Source organism: Somniosus microcephalus, unplaced genomic scaffold, assembly GCF_052327205.1.
Source record: "Somniosus microcephalus isolate GS21.2 unplaced genomic scaffold, FLI_Smic_1.0 unresolved_chr3, whole genome shotgun sequence".
Taxonomy (NCBI): domain Eukaryota; kingdom Metazoa; phylum Chordata; class Chondrichthyes; order Squaliformes; family Somniosidae; genus Somniosus; species Somniosus microcephalus.
In genome coordinates this window covers 39615953-39631950 of record NW_028225181.1, presented here as the reverse complement: position 1 = coordinate 39631950, position 15998 = coordinate 39615953, and positions in this window count along the sequence as shown.

The window sequence follows — 15998 nt, the reverse complement described above, 5'->3', positions numbered from 1 at the left end:
AAGATCTTTCTTTGCAATGTTATTTTGAAAATCTTCAATTCAATCATCTGAAATATATGTATTTCAACAAAAATGTAGAAAGCTCAATCTTTAAGACATTTCTTACAGCCCAATTATCTTTATAACTGCAGTCATTTTATTTATTATCTTAGCATCCGTACATTTTAAATAAAGTTGCGTGTAGTTATTGCATGTCAAGTTTGCACTTTCTGTATTTTGCTGTTGTATTCATTTTCAGTTGGAAACATAATGGATATTCTAATCAGGAGCCGGAATCCAAGCGGGATTTCACCTTCGCTAACACAGGGGCACAGAAGCGAATTGCACCAATCCAAATGCTGACTGATCCCGGGACAGGAAGGCTTCCTGAGAGGTGCTCGTCCTTTGTGTCCCTGGTACCTCGGGCTGTGCTTTTGCTTGCTGGGCTAAATGTTGATCGATCATTTAATCTCTCCTTGATCAAGCATCGGTTACTTTCCTGATGTATTTATTCCTATTTTATTTATTGTTTCCACAGTGTATTCCCAATTATTCTTACAATACACCCTGTATTCAGCTCCACAGGTAACATAATTAGAATATATCATTGATTGTCGGTAATGAGTTGCAGGTTTCACCACGAATTACAATAACCTGCATTTTTTGCTCCCAGCCTAATGTATAATGACCCTGTTTGTTTTCCTTCCTCACAGTTAACTTAATAACGATTGTGATCCTTTCTCGGGAAAAGTGCGGTCTCTCCAAATGTGTTACTCGCTACCTGGTGGCCATGGCAGCGGCAGATCTACTGGTCATTATCCTCGACCTGATTTTGAGGCAGATTCCGATTGTTTATAGGGAACAGTTTAGCTTTGTGGCGTCCATCCCCGTGTGTAATATCCATGGCGTCCTGCTTTATGCAGCCACAGACTGTTCTGTCTGGTTCACCGTCACTTTCACCTTTGATCGGTTCGTGGCCATTTGTTGCCAGAAGATGAAAGCGACATATTGCACCGAGAAAACAGCGGGTGTGGTTCTGGGAACAATGACTGTGCTCAGCTGTTTAAAGAACATCACCTGGCATTTTATGTTAGCACCTAATTATGGGCTTATGAACTACCCTTGGTTTTGTATGGTAAAAGACGCTGTTTGGTATTCACGGGTCTGGGTTGCAATCGAGTTCCTTCATCATATTCTATCTCCGGGGGTCCCATTTGTTGTGATTCTGCTGCTCAATGCTGTCACCGTCAGACACATTTTAGTGGCCAGCAGAGCCCGCAGGAGACTCCGGGGTCCCGGCTGTGCGGAGAGTCCCAGAGACCCAGAGATGGAGAGCCGCAGGAAATCCATCATTTTACTGCTTGTTATCTCTGGCAATTTCATCCTGTTATGGGCAGTGATTATGTTTTATTCTATATGGTACCGGATGTGGGAATTGGGGTATCGATCTCTACATCTACCTATTTATGTACAAGAAATGGGATTCATGCTCCAGTTGCTGAGTTGCTGCACAAACACTGGGATTTACGCCGTGACCCAGGCTAAGTTCAGAGAGCAGTTGAAGAATGTGGGGAAATATCCCTTTACACTGATTGTAAAATTCATTAAAAGATGAGAAGATGCGGAGATTTTGCAGCCTGAGAGATCCCTAGGGCCTGATATTGTGGCGAGCCGCTCTCGCTCGTCTGTGGGGTCAGTGACCTGGGACATTAACATGCTTACTCACACACTGTCTGCACTGGGCTCCCTGTGAGGGGCTGGGCCATCTGTCAGACCCCTCTGGAAAGCACCAGTGCCCTTGAAAAAGATGGCCGACGCTAAGGCCCCGCCTGAAGTAGTGCAACCCCCGCCCGCAATGGGACGGCAGACGCCTTGCCCTAGTCAAAGATGGCGGCGCCGATCAATGAGCAAAGGAGCGGGACACTCTCCATAAGCGCTCCCCCCGCACAAAGATGGCGCCTGTTGGGGCCTATCCCCGGCTGGTCAGTTGATGCCATTGAGGTTTCCGCTTCCCAAAAGCGATACCAAGTGTGTGGCGACGGGAAGTAAGCATCCGGAGGGCAGGAGCAGCTGGAGGTCTAGTTACCATGGGAGTGAGCGGCAAGGGGAAGCGGCCCGGCATGGCCCTGCCCGGCCTGCAGGACACGAGCAGCCCAGCACAAGGCCCCGGGTCGGCCCGCCGCCTGCTCACTGCCTGTGGCCGTGCTACACGTGTAGACTAGGCATCGTCTCCATGCTATCCTAGGCAGGTACAGAACGGGTTAGATACAGAATAAAGCTCCCTCTAGACTGTCACATCAAACACTCAGAGTAGGTCCAGCACAGGTATGATACAGAGAAAAGCTATCTCTGCACACTCCCATCTAACACTCCCAGGAAATGTCCCTCTACACTGTCCCCTAAACCAACCCAAGACAGCTGCAATAGGGTTACATATAGAGAAAAGCTCCCTCTGCACACTAATATCTAACACTCCCAGGAAATATACAGTACGGGATAGATACAGATTCAAGCTCCCTATACTGATTCCCATCAACACTCCAAGGGCAGGTACATCATGGACTATATACAGAGTAATGTTCCCGCTACACGCTCTCTTCCAACACTTGCAGGAGATGTACAACACGTGTTAGATACAGAGTAAAGCTCCCTCTACACTGTACCATAACCAGTCCCAAGACAGGGGCAACAGTGTTAGATACAGAGCAAAGCTCCCTCTACGGTGTTCCATCAACACTCCCAGGGCAGGTACACCATGGTCTAGATACAGAGAAAATCTCCCTCTACACTGTCCCATTAAAAAGTCCCAAGACAGGTGCAGCAGGGTTAGATACAGAGCAAAGTTCCCTCTACAGTATTCCATCAACACTCCAAGGGCAGCTACATTTGGGGTATATACAGAGTAAAGCTCCGTCTGCAGACACCCTTCTAACAGACCCAGGAAATATACAGCACAGGTTAGATATAGAGTAAATCCCGCTCTACATGGTTCCACCAAACACTCCCAGGGCAGGAACAACACGGGTTACATACAGAGTAAAGCTCCCTCTATACAGTTCTATCAAACACAGGTTGATACAGAGTAAAAACCCCTCTACACTGTCCTGCCAAACACTCCCAGGGCAGGTGCAGAACGGGTTAGATACAGAGTAAAGCTCCCTCTGCACGGTTCCATCAAACACGACCAGGGCAGGTACAGCACGGATTAGATACAGAGTAAATCTCCCTCTACATTGTCCCATCAAACACTCACAGGGTAGGTACAACAAAGGTTAGATATGTTATGGTGGCGGCCATGTTGGCTGAGGCATCTACACTGAATATCAGGTGTCACAGATTTAATAATCATTTAATAATTATGCACATTTCAGCCACTGCTTCCGAAAAATCTTGTGAGTTTACCCTGAGATTTGAAATGAGTAACAGTACCGAGCTCACTGTACAGAGTGATCAGATTTTAACCGCATCCAACGGATCAGTCCCAACACCCTCTTTTAATTACTTCTCCTCACTCCTTCTACGTGACAGTTGGTCTGTTTCATAGTTACATCAAGAGGTGTCCTGGATTATGTTTCAGTCAACGCTGATTTAAATTCTGTTCTTGTACCTACAGATCCCTCACTCCCGTTTACTTCAATGACCCTGCCTAATTGCCCAGTTCCAGGTTCTGGTCTTTCTCAGGCAGGTTCTTATCATATCTACATTGGCTGCCTGTCCGGCAACACCTCAATTAAAAAAAATCTTCTTGTTTGAACACCCCTCCATTCCCTCGACCCCTCCGTATCTCTGTAATTTCTTCCAGCTCCGCCGAGATGATGCATCAATCTGATTCTGTCATCTTTTGGAACCCCTCACCGATTTTAAACAATCCACCACTGGCGGCCGCCCCGCCATCCACCGCGGGTTGCCTAGGCCCTAATCTCGGCCATTCCCTCCCTAAACCCCTTTTATTCTCCCTCCTCCTGTGAAATGTTCTCTAAAACCTGTCCTAATATCTCCTTATTTGTCTTAGTATCAAAGGTTCTTTGATTTACGCTCCTTGGAAGTGCCTTGGGAAGTTTTACTATGTTAAAGGCGCTGATTAAATGAAATTTGTTGTTGTTAGGCCTCCGTTCTAATGAGTGGAATGATTCTCTCCCTGCTTATCTTGTCACTTAAACATTGCTGTTTGTGGGAGCTTGCTGTGCGCAAATTAGCTGCTGCGTTTCCTACAGTGACGACTCTTCAAAAGTACTTCATTGGCTGTAAAGCACATTGGTTGTCCTGAGGCGCTATATAAAAGCTTTCCTTCTTTCTTACTATCTTTCTATGTCTCCGTTTAAGCTCATCGAACAGGTCGTTACAACATTAGAATTGCCGAATGATGCTCACTGTGTGAGGATATCACCTTTAAAGGATCTTACTTCCCTACTGAACAATCAAAGGATAAAATCTGAGTACTGCAATATAAAGAAACCCCATCACCAGTGTATTACATTAGCATACTGCGGGGCAATATGATTAACCCTTTCCTTACAAAACAAACTTTTAGAATCCCATTTACAGATTTTTAAAAACACATTAAAACACATTTTAAAACACTTCTAAAGAACACAAACCTCCACACACCGCCACAATACCAACCCACCAACACCACATAGCTCCTAGGCCCTGTCCCTTGGGAACAAATTAATTAAATACACCGCCCATCCCACCCCAACCCATCATAACATCCAACCTCTCCCCTCACGGCAACCAACCCTCACACCACCACACACCCTCACCCCACCCCACCCCTCACAATATGCCACCTCATACTCTCACCCAATCCCAAACCAGCACGTCACCCCAAAATTTCCCCTCACCCCATCCAATCCCCTCACCCAACCCCACCCCAGCACCTCACCCCATCCCACCTACGCTCCCATTCCACTCCATCCCACCCCAACCCCTCACAGCATCCCACTCCCTCAACCAAAAACAGCCCCCATCCACTCAACACATCCCACTCCAGCCCCTAACCCCAACAAAAACCACCCCGTCAGCCAACCCCCACCACCCCACCCCAACCCAAACTTCATTACACCAAGACCCTCACCCTTTCCCACCCCACCCCTCACCCCATCCCTCAACCCAAACCTCCCCCTCAATGCACACTGCCCCCTCACCTCAGCAGCTCATCTCCTCGCATCCTTTCACCCAACCCCATCCCACCCACTCACCACATGCCACCACCTCACCCAACCCCAACCCACCCCTCACCCCAAACCACCACCTCACTACACCCCGCCCCCTCACCGCTTCCTGCCCCAGACCCTCACCCCATCGCACCCCACCCCTCACCCACACCAAACCACCACTTAATCCCAACTCACCACACACCCTCACTCCATCCGAACGACACTCTCAACCCTTCCCACCCCAGACCAACACCACATCACATCCCACCCCCTCACCCACACCAAACCACCACTTAATCCCATCCCGCATCACCCCCTCACCACTTACCACCCACCACCTCAGCCCATCCCCACCTCTCCCACCCATCCTACTCACACACCATCTGCCACCCCCTCACATAACACCACCCAAAATATTAGCCCATCCCTCATGCCTCTATAGCAATGGCTGCCCCAGCAACAGGAGCAGTGGCTTTCCTACATAGATACATAGAAGATTGGAGAAGGGGTAGGCCATTCGGCCCCTTGAGCCTGCTCCGCCAATTAATGATATCATGGCTGATCACCCAAATTCCGTACCCTCTCCCTGCTTTCTCCCCATATTCCTTGATCACTTTACCATTAAGAAATATATCTAACTCCTTCTTGAACATATTTAATGAATTGGCCTCAACTGCCTTCTGTGTTAGAGAATTTTACAGGTTCACCGCTCTCTGGGTGATGAAATTCCTCCTCATCTCAGTCCTAAATGGCTCACCACTTATCCTTAGACTTTGACCCCTGGTTCTGGACTCCCCCGCCATCGGGAACATCCTTCCTGTATCTAGTCTGTCTAGTCCTGTTAGAATTTTATAAGTTTCAATGAGATCCCCTCTCATTCTTCTAAACTCTAGCGAATTTAAGCCTAATCGACCCAATCTCTCCTCATACATCATTCCTGCCATCCCAGGTATCAGTCTGGTGTATCTTCGCTGCACTCTCTCCATGGCAAGAACATCCTTCCTCAGACAAGTTGACCAAAACTGCACACAATACTCAAGGTGGGGTCTCACCAAGGCCCAATACAACTCCAGCAAGACATCCTTGCTCCTGTGCTCGAATCCTCTCATTATGAAGGCCAAAATAACATTTGCCTACTTAACCACCTACTGCACCTGCATGCTTACCTTCAGTGACTGGTGCACAAAGTCACCACTCATCACAGAGACTGTCTGGAACACTTCACTCTCAAGATAGTCTTCTGTGGTTTTACAAAGACCCTGATACAGAAGGTTGGCCACTGATTAACAGGATAGCAGATCTAATGGCTTCCACTTGATCCTGAAAGCCACAAGAGTGTGTCTCATTTAATGTGATCCAAGTGTCTATGTCCTGGGATGCTCCAGTTGGGAGGGAGCCAGTGTGTCAGTAGGCATGCTTTACAGTTCTCATGTCTCGTTGCACTTCCCCTTTTCACAATCTATTGCCATTCAGATAATAATCTGTCTTCCTGTTTTTGCCACCAAAGTGGATAATCTCGCATTTATCCACATTATACTACATTTTCCATGCATCTGCCCAATCACCCAAACTGTCCAATTCATTCTGGAATTTCTCTGCATCGTCCTCACAGCACACATGCCCACCCAGCTTTGTGTCATCTGCAAACTTGGAAATATTACATCTAGTTCCCCCGTCTAGATCATTTATATATATTGGGACTAGCTGACATGGTGCACATCCAGATATGTAATTTGAATATTAATCACAATGCAACCAGACAACCAACAAATATTAAGTTCTGTAGTTCTTTATTTCACAGTATTAAAATGAATTGCAGAAAAACGGGTATCCTTATTTCCAAATTCAATCATTTCCATTAATAAACGTTGTCCTCTTAAGACAGCACACCCCCTATGTAAGCAGTGCAGAAAAACACATATACAATTTAAAACAAAAAGCAGGAAAAGCTACACTTTAACAGAAGTATTCATTTAACATTCTTCTTCCACGGGAGATCCAGTCAAACTGACATGTAAAAGTTTACTAATATGTTGATGTAAAAATGTTAATTTACGAATTTCAATTCTAATGTTTTTCTCTCAAAAAATTTACACCATATCAATCCCTGCTCTTATATTTACCAGTTTAAGCAAAATATTTTGTGTCTTTCTCAATAAATAATTAATGGTTTCTTCTAAAGCAGTTTCCTGCATTTTTCCACGTCATTACAGAGCTCATGTTTCTATTAACATTCCACTAAATGTTTAAGAGGAAATCTATATTTACCTTATTCCTGGGACATTTTCGGACGATAGAACGACAGACAAAATAATTTGTTCACAATAGCAAAATACAGCTGATGCTGGAAACTGAAATTAACACAGAAAATGCTGGAAATATTCAGCAGGTCAGACTGCATCTGTGGAGAGAGATACAGAATTAACCTTTTACATCTGTGACCTTTCGCCAGAGCTAGAACAAGTTAAAGAAGTAACAGATGTTAACCAGGTGTAGAGGCAGAATTTAAACACTCCTGTCTTCCACCATATCACAGACCGTCCCTTGTATTCTTTCGTCGCCTCCCGCCTTTCCCTGCCTCTGCACCTGGTAAAAATCTGTTGCATCTGCAGCATTTTCCAGTCCTGCCGAAAGGTCACAGACCTGAAACGTTAACTCCGTTACTCTCTCCAAAGATGCAGCCTGACCTGCTGAACATTTCCAGCATTTTCTGTTTTTATATAATGTAAATTAAAATGGTTTGTTTTTTTCCCCTTTTTTGTATCTCTTCCTAAACGTCTTAATTATATTTTTAAAAATCAATAAAAAATAACATGTAACTCCTACAAATCCTCCACTGGCCTCTCCCTACTCAACAGCACGGCTGCATGTTTGCAAGATTGTGTGAAGCTACTCACTTCAGTCGATCATTCAAAATCAAATCTTGAGAAATTACAATTTTAAAACGTTTAAGCAATTCAGAGCCTCTGTAAAAGCATTTGGACTTCAACAAGAGGGTGACATTTGTTTAGATGAGCGGAAAATTGATTGTTGCTTCTGTTTCTTCCAAAATCATATTCGAAAATTAAAGGGTTAAAAGTGTTTGTAAATTTCATTTTTTGAGAAAAATTCATTAAATGTCTTTAAATTCTTTCTAGTCCCATTGCAGCTTTGGCAGAAGAAGTTGTTCCAAGTTTCTCTTTCCCTCTTCAATGCTGTCATTAAACATGCAAGTAAATTAAAAAAGTGGTTAAACTTTATAAGAAGGCGGTGAGGTTATCGTTCCCTAGCCTTGGAAATGAGTTAGGATCAGTTTTAGAGAAGTTGTTTCCTCTTTTTCTGCTGCCATTCCCTCCATCTCTCACAGACTCTAAGGTTCAAGCGGGGGCACAAACTTTTACCCTCTCTCATAACATGATTTAAATAACCCTAATAAAGTCTTTCAAAAAGGGGACAACATCTGGCAAAATTTAGCTGGAACTTCCCGCGGGACATTTATTATTACTTTCCACTATGATTTATTGATTTAAAAAATATTCCAAGTTAAACAAAGAAAATTTCACCAGAGGCCTAAAAATTGTTTCCTTCAGCCTACTTCCAGCTGCACCTCCACCTGTGTTGTTCCAAAGTGCGGCCACCGCTCAGTCCCCAGGAACACACAACACATGCTTGGACCCTCACCCCTCTCTCTCTCGCTGTGTGTCTCGCTCTCTCTCTATCCCTCTCTCCCTGTTTCTCGCTCTATCGCCCTCTGTCCCTATCTCTCTCTCCATCTCCCTCTGCCCCTGCCTCTCTCTCTCTATCGCCCTATGACCCGCTCTTACTCCCTATCACCCTCTGTCACTGTCTTTCTATCACCATCTGACTCTCAGTCTCTCGCTCTCTCTCCCTCCGTCCCTGTTTCTCTCTCTTAATCTCCCTCTGACACAGAGTATCCCTCTGAGCCCGTCTATCACTCTCTCTTCCTCTGACTCTCTCTCTCGCTCTCTCTCCCTCTGACCCTGTCTCTCTCTCTCTCTCCCTCTGACTCTGTCTTTCTCACTCTCTCCCTCTGACTCTCTCTGTCTCTGTCGCTCTCACTGTCTCTCTATTTTTCTCTTTCTCCCTGTCTCTCTCTCTTTATCTAACTGTCTCTTTCTCTCTCTATCTATCTCATTCTGACCCTATCACTCTGTATCTTTCCCATTAACCCTGTCTCTCTCACACTCTCCTTCTGAACCTGTATCTTGCTCTCACTCTTCCTCTGATTCTGTGTCTCTCTTTCTGTGTCTGTGTCTGACTCTTTCGCTCTCTCTCTGTCCCAGTCTCTGTCTCTCCCTGTCCCGATCTCTGCTTCTCTCTCTGTCCATGTCTCTCCCTCTCTCTCTCACTGTCAGTCTCTCTCTCTCTCCCTCTGTCTCCTTTTCACACTCTCTCACTCTCTCTCTCTCTCTCTCCGTCTCATTTTTACACACACTCTCTCTCTCGCCCTCTGTCTCCTTGTTTCACTCACTCTCTCTCTCTCTCCCTCTGCCTCCTTGTTTCTTTCTCTGCAAAGAACATCGGCGCAAAAGGTGAAGCAGGGAATCATTTTCGGTCCAGGAACGAGATTTCCTCCCATTTTTTTGAATATTTGAAATCCAGTCAATGTTGAAAAATGAGCAGAATTATGTCCCTCTTATGTAAATGCTGCTTAACAATGCTTTCCTATTTGTGCTCCTGTGATAATGAAGGTGCTCATATCAGACTCCAGTTCCACTAAACTGTTCACAATTAACTGAAAGCCCTTAGTGCCCCAACTGAGTGTAATCCTGAGCGATAACTGCCTCCAGGTTCTAGAAGAGATTATTATATGAGGCCCTGTAGGTGGATGTAAAAGCATTTTCTTACCGCTATTGTAAGAAGTGCAGATAATCTCTCTCCCCAGTCTTACACTCTCCCCAGTGTCACTCTCTCCCGGTCTCTCTCTCCCTCCACCCCTCCCCCCACATCCCTCTAACTTCATAGAATCATAAAGGAGATTAACGAGGATGTTGCCTGGCCTAGGCATCTTTAGCTATGAGGAAAGATTGGATAGGCTGGGGTTGTTTTCTTTGAATCATGCAATCGTAGAAATGTACAGCACTTTATATCTATGACCCCTGGATATTGATCCTTGTGCTATGGGAAATATGGCCTTCCTATCCACTCTATCAATGGCCCTCATAATAATATACACCTCAATTTGGTTCCCCTCATCCTCCTCTGTTTCAAAGAAAACAACCCCAGCCTATCCAATCTATCCTCATAGCTAAAGATGCCTAGGCCAGGCAACATCCTCGTTAATCTCCTGTGCACCCCCTTTCTCCCCCAGTCTCTCTCGCTCTTTGACAGCAGTTAAGATTCAATCATATTGCTGTGGGTCTGGAATCACATATAGGCCATAGGGAGTAAGGACAACAGATATCGTTGCCTGAAGGACATTAGTGAACCAAATGGGTTTTATGACAATTCGGTAATTTCATGGACACAATTATTGATTCCAACTTTTTAATCCAGATTTATATAACTAACTTAAATTAGATCCCCCTGCTGCTGCTGAGGGGCTTGAACTGCTCTTTTATGGCCGTATGGCCTACTCCTGCTTCTAATTCTTATACTCTTATTAACTCACTTCGTCCAGATCTCTTTCACCTCCACACATTTTCAGATCATGGAGCTCAACAATCAGCCGCTCCAGCGCCAGCCCATTAGGCCTCTCTTATATCAATAGGGGACAATCAGCCGCGCCCTGCATTGTGGGTATGGGCAGCTGCCAGTGGAGCTCCCATCAGAAAGTTAGTTTTTCTGCTGGGGTTGAGATTAGGAAAATAGTATCAGGAGGAGGCCATTCAGCCCCTCGAGACTGCTCCATCATTCAATTAAATCATGGCTGATTTGTAGCTTAACACTCTCTAACCGCCTTGGTTCTGTACATCTTAACACCTTTGCCTAATCAAAAACTATCAAACTCTGCCTTGAAATTTTCCATTGACGCCCAGCATCAACAGCTGTTTAGGGGAGAGAGTTCCAGATTTCCACTAACCTTTGTGTGAAGATGGGTTTCCTGACTTGGCGGTGGGGAAAAGAGCTTTTGACTCTTTTAACTGCCAAATAGAATGACAGATTCATCAATCGGAATCAAGTTTACAAATGTGCCACTTCACGATCAATAAACTCCAAATTATAAGGAAACTTATTAAATTAAAACTTGATTTTGTTCTGTGTCTACAATGTGCTCCAGTCCCTCCGGTGCCCACCTGTTGTGGAAGAAAAGCGCTTTTGGACCAGCAGATGGCGCAGTGGAAATACATAAAATAAACCTAAACCCGAGAGCACAGGGCACGCTGGGACTTTGAGACAGCCATTAAACCGTCAGAAACACCCACAGCAGAGGCAGGCGATGAGAGAATCAACACGCAGGAATAAACTACTTGACCTTGTCCTCAGCAAGGTAACTGCCACAGATGTGACTATTGAAGACAGTATTGGTCGGATTGAGTACTGCACAGTCCTTGTGGAGAGCAAATACTGCCTGCACACTGGGGATACCCACCTTTTGTGTGGCACTACTACCGTGTTCAAAGGGATAGGTTCACAACAGATCTAGCAGCTCAAAATTGGGCATCAATTCGGCGCTGAGTGCCATCAGCAGGAGCAGAATTGTATTCCACCGAAATCTGTAAATTATTGGCCCTTAGTCCTCCATCTTCATCAAGGCAGAAAACCAACACTGTTCAAGGACGAGAGTAGAAGATCCAACCTGACCAATTATCGTCCTATCAGCCTACACTCAATCTTCAGCAAAGTGAGTCATCAACAATACTCTCCAGCAGCACTTATTAACCTATAGGCGGTGGAAGTGATGTTAGAGCTGTAGAGTGCTCTGGTTCGAATACACCTGGAGAAGTGCATTCAGATCTGGTCACCGCACCTCAGGAAGGATATATTGCCCTTGGAGGGGAAGCAGCGCAGATTCACCAGAATGCTATGGTGCTTAAAGGGTTAAAGTTATTCAAAAACTCAAGCAAATTTAACAGATATGACCTCCTTTTCCGGAAACCGTGCTGAGTTTCTCTAATGGGCACTTCTCTTCCCCAGTGAACCGTAAACAGCTTCTCTTAGGATCCCTTCAAGCATCTTCCCTGTTACCAAGGTCACAGTGATGGGCCTGTCTCACTAGCTCTGATTTCTCCACGTTTTGGATAGTATGAACTACGTGAGCTACCTTCCAATCTCAGGGAACAATCCCTGACTCTATTGAACTGTTGAAGTGACGGATGAATGGCTCACAGTGCATCCGTCCCATGTCTTTAACAACCCTGGGTGGATATCATCCCAACCTGGAGTGTCATCTATTTTCAGAGTTCCTATTGTACCCACGATGACAATCCCATTCTATTTTAATAGTTATGATGTGATTGTCGACAGCACATCCCACAGCTGGAATCTGACCATCATCCACAGGATCGTAAACTGACGCAAAATCGTCATTTAACAACACTGCCATAGCCTGGGAATCTGATTCAATCTGTCCTGAACTGTCTTTCAGTGGCCCTAACCCATCTATAATGGTTTTCTAAATCTTGTTGCAGCTGGAAAAGGTTTTGCTATTATTACCACAATTGTTCAGCATATTCTTTGCCAAAGATCTTTTAGCATCTCTAATGGCTGCTCTTGTCTCCCTCTATTGTGGTTGATGTTTGTCCCTATACTCCTGAAAATTGAATCCATTTGATCTGAACTGGGTTCAATGTAAGCCAGTTCTGGGATGCTGGCATCATTCCACCCTAGACATAGACTGGCAGGTAAAACCCCAGAAGGCTCCTTAGTGAGGAATCCTCTGGTTCCTCGATATACATTTGCCAGGATACCGAATCACAGATTTCTTACAGTCTATACCTGGAGGCCCCACTCACTGAGCCTCCAACCTTCAACAGGTTCAGTGGTGGAGTTTTGCAGTGGGAGTGATCCCAGAGTAAATGTCGGAATCACACACCCGCAGATATCCATGTCATTTATTTTTGTAATCCTGGTGTCTAACATGCACACATGAATATAACAGGGAATCCCTGGAAACATGCTGTAGGTCCTTCTTTATCTGGAGGGGAAAACTATGTTGTATAATTGTGCAAGACTACACTAAAGTTGCTTTGTGTTGGTGGAGTTCGGCCCCAGTCACGGTTTCCATCCAGTACCTTTGCCAAGTGGTAATTCTGAGCTATGAGCCAATACTGAAGGTGCTGCCTGATGGTAGGTTTCGGCCCAGGTCACTTTCACCCTCCAGTACCTTGCCAAGTGGTAAGTCTAAGCTGTGAGCCGAAACAGCGAGCTGCCAGCATTTCGACCGTGGGGAGCAGCACTGCCGCCGTCTCTGCCTGATTCTGTCTGGCAAAGCTGAGCCAATGGCAGCACAGCAACAATAACTTGCATTTACATAGCACCTTTAACGTAGCATAACGTCCCAAGTGCTTCAGAAGAGCATAATCAGTTAAGAATTGAAACTGAGCCAAAGAAGGAGACATTAGAAACGGTGGCCAAAGGCTTGGTGAAAGGTTTTAGGTCCTTGGAACAGAAGGCACCGCCACCAATGGTGGAGCGAAGGCAGTGGTGGTTGCACAAGAGGCCAGAGTTGGAGGAGCTCAGAGTTCATAGAATCCGAGAATTATACAGCACAGATAGAGGCCATTCGGCCCATGGTGCCTGTACCGGCGCTCTGAAAGAGCTTTTTAATTTAGTGCCAATCCCCTGCTCTTTGCCTAGATGCTTAGCCCTGCTATTTTTTTGTTATTCAAGTATTTACCCAATTCCCATTGGAAAGGTACTACTGAGTGTGCTTCCACCACCCTTCCAGGTAGTGCATTCCAGGTCATAACAACATGCTGCTTAATTTTTACCCCTCTTGTCACCTCCGGTTCTTTCACTAATTATGTGTCCTCTGGTTACCGAATTTAATAACACTGGAAATACTTTCTCTATATTAGGATGATTGTAGGGCTGCAGGATGTCACAGAGATAGGGAGGGATTAGGCCGTGGAGGGTTTTGAACATCAGGATGAGAATTTTGAAGGCTGAAGCCACCAGCCGTCTCTCCCAGTACAGAATGTGACTCACTACTAACAGGAAGGATTTTACTTTAACTCCTAAAGTTGCAGAAAGGCGAGACATTGCCCGTCTAAATATCACAAACAGATACATAATGAGGGGAAATCAATCTTTGTACATTTAAGTAAGAGCGACATGGAAAGAGGGAAATGAAAGATCTTTAAGCACCTGGTTCACTTGCCACTGAAGTGTCTGAAACGCATAATAGGAAATCCAGGAAAGCCCAGTACTGACAAATGTTGAATTATTTCCTTGACAAAAGAGATCTCGATATAAATTTTAAAAGGTAAATAGTTTTACAGGGGTTCACACTGACTCATCTGACTGGCCGAATCAAGCACTGTGATTGGTTCCTGAATGCGATGCTCCCTTGGCCCTCCGGCCTCAGCTCTCTTCCTGTTGGTTTCCCAGACAATCGATCACCACTTGCCAACATTACGCCAACATCAGGTTCAGTGGCTCAGAGAAAGAAATAAAATACAGCCTTGAATAGTTGGGAAATTCAACTAGACAAACATGATTCAATTTATAAACTAAACTATTTCAAATCAATTCTTTCATTAATGTCTGCCTTTTGTGTCAAGTGGGATACAAGTGATGTTTGGGCTGTGCAGGAGTCTTTGTGCTCGGTTACACTGCGTGCCCCAGGCTCTCTGCTCCAAGTGCGCATCTTTCAGTTCACGGTCTCATTCACACATCCAATTGACTGGATTAATGTCGCCCTTTTAAAACCCATCACAGAAATATCAGCATTCGGGGATTAATTGTGATAAACCTTTTAAGAAACACTGGTTCAGCTTCAGCTGGAATATTGTGTTCAATTCTGGGCACCACATTTTAGGAAGGATGTCAAGGCGAGGGTGCAGAGTAGGCTTCCTAGAATGGTACCAGGAATGAGGGACTTCAGTTCTGTGGAGAGTCTGGAGAAGCTGGAGTTGCTCTCATTAGAGCAGAGAAGATTAAAAAGAAATTTGATTGCGGTGTTAAAAATCATGAATCGTTTTGACAGAGTGATACGCAGAGGATACGTTGTTTCCAGTGGCAGAAGGGGCAGTGACCAGAGGAAACAGATTTAAGTTGATTGGCAACAGAGGCAGGAGAAACATTTTCTTTACAGAGCGACTTGTTGTGATCTGGAATGCATTGCCTGAAAGGGCACTGAATGCAGATTCAATAGTAAATTTGAAAATGGAATCGGATTATCATTGAAGGGTAATTCCCCAGAAATTCGGGTTGGGGGCTTCCGCGGGTGCAAGCCTCCGACCTGCACTTACATAACGCGCCGGCTGTTGAGCTGTTGGCCCGCGTGGGATTCCGATCCTGGGCCTGCTCCGACTGCCGGCGCGCAGTGCTTGCGTATCCCAGGGGCGCAGTTGTTCGATGCGTCCCCTGGGATCACGTGGGCCATGGAGAGTCAATGGTAGCAGGGAATGCCCATTCATAAAATTGACAGGAAGAGCTATCAAAAACATAAATACTATAAGCCTCAAAACATCACTAAAACTTCAAATAATTTTTTTTTTAAATCACATTTTTAAAATAACTATAAATTGTATAAAATAACAATTTTAAACAATAATTTAATTTTTTTTAAATGAGTTACATTTTCTAACGGGGCTAAAAATAAACTTACATTTTCTTTAAATTATTAAAACATAATTAACCTGTTTTAATTTTAATTGATTCAGCACTTACCTGATAAAAGAAGGACTTGCATCTGCTTTTTATATGTGTAAATCCTGGAGACTTACCCTCCCGGAAAAACATTGAAAAAAATGT